We start from the raw sequence: 1,939 nt of genomic DNA on the forward strand, positions 1-1,939 counted from the left end.
AAAAAAAAATAATAATAAAGAGGGCGTTTTCTCCTTTTACGACACTTAATCTACATCTATTATTATACTATATGATTAGCAATAACTCCGCCCACCCTTCGCTCATAGAATGCCGGTAAAAGGCTAGGAAGAACCGATCTGTTAAAAAATTTATTCAGTAAATGCCCTAAATTATATAGGACTGAAAAAAAGTTAATGTTTTCCCAACACCTCGACATGCCAAAGAATTCACGTAAAATCTCAGAGGCGTCAAAATCATAAAAAAGCCGTTCTTGAGGTCTATTTTAGGGTCTCCGTTGTTGTCTCTTCGCGTATGTTTCCCCCCTAAGGCAGCCAACCAGCCAGACAGACAGAGCTGAACGAGACAGGACGGAAACTGATCGACAGCTAAAGAAAAATTATATGATTTTAGCTAGGATTTCGTCTCTTATCGAGTAATTAGTTGGGAATTAACCGCGTAAAAGGCCGGTTTTGCCTCTGGCAGAGGTGTTTTCATGTCATAAGCGTGATGATGATAATAATGATAATAATAAAAATAATAATAATAATATTCAGTGATGGTGATAATTATTGTCAGTAATAGCTGAAGAAAAGGGGTATAGAATGGAATTTACGCACTGGTGACCGTTCATTGATTGTGTTGCTAATTTGAAAGAGTTGGAAAGATAGCAAGGGAAGGTTTTACCGTGGGGTGGAGCATTAAGAGGAGTACGAGGACTACGAAGAAAGTCGTGGTGACAGTATTAGTAGCAGCAACAGAAGAAGAAGAAGAAGTAGAAGTAGTATTAGGTTTAGTAGTAGTAGTAGTAGTAGTAGTAGTAGTAGTAGTAGTAGTAGTAGTAGTAGTAGTAGTAGTAGTAGTAGTAGTAAAACAAGTAGTGGTATTGGTAATAACAGTAGTAGTAGTAGTAGTAGTAGTGTAGTAGTAGTAGTAGTAGTAGTAGTAGTAGTAGTGGTAGTTAGTAGTAGTAGTAGTAGTAGTAGTAGTAGTAGTAGTAGTAGTCACAGTAGTAGTAGTAGTAGTAGTAGTAGTAGTAGTAGTAGTAGTAGTAGCAGCAGTAGTAGTAGTAGTAGTAGTAGTAGTAGTAGTAGTAGTAGTAGTAGTAGTAGTAGAAATAACAGTAGTAGTTTTAGTAGTAGTAGTAGTAGTAGTAGTAGTAGTTAGTAGCAGTAGTAGTAGTAGTAGTAGTAGTAGTAGTAGTAGTAGTAGTAGTAGTAGTAGTAGTAGTAGAAATAACAGTAGTAGTTTTAGTAGTAGTAGTAGTAGTAGTAGTAGTAGTAGTAGCAGTAGTAGTAGTAGTAGTAGTAGTAGTAGTAGTAGTAGTAGTAGTAGAAATAACAGTAGTAGTTTTAGTAGTAGTAGTAGTAGTAGTAGTAGTAGTAGTAGTAGTTAGTAGTAGTAGTAGCAGCAGCAGTAGTAGTAGTAGTAGTAGTAGTAGAAATAACGTAGTAGTTTTAGTAGTAGTAGTAGTAGTAGTAGTAGTAATAGTAGTAGTAAGTAGTATAGTAGTAGTATAGTAGTATAGTAGTAATTTGATAGTAGTTGAAGTAGTAAGTAAGTTTTAGTAGTGAGATTAAAGTAGTAGTAGGATAGTAAGTAATAGTGTAGTAGTAGTAGTAGTAGTACAGAGATAGTAGTAAGAGTAGAAGTAGTATTAGGTTTAGTAGTAGTAGTAGTAGTAGTAGTAGTAGTAGTAGTAGTAGTAGTAGTAGTAGTAGTAGTAGTAGTAGTAGTAGTAGTTGTTGTTGTTGTCATCTTTCTAGAAGGAGGAAGAAGAGAATGAGAAAGAAAAGGAGGAGGAGGAGAAGGAAGAGGGTGAGGATGAGTAAGAAAAAGAAAGAGAAAGATTGAAACTAATAGGGTAGTTGTTAATGGTGGAGGGGAAATGGACACGAAAAGCCTCTTTCCTGTTGGTAGAGCACTCGCTTCACATGCAAA

The sequence above is a fragment of the Berghia stephanieae genome, chromosome 6 (assembly GCF_034508935.2).
Source record: "Berghia stephanieae isolate SIO BIC M18660-M18661 chromosome 6, UCSD_Bste_1.3, whole genome shotgun sequence".
NCBI classification, from domain to species: Eukaryota; Metazoa; Mollusca; class Gastropoda; order Nudibranchia; family Aeolidiidae; genus Berghia; species Berghia stephanieae.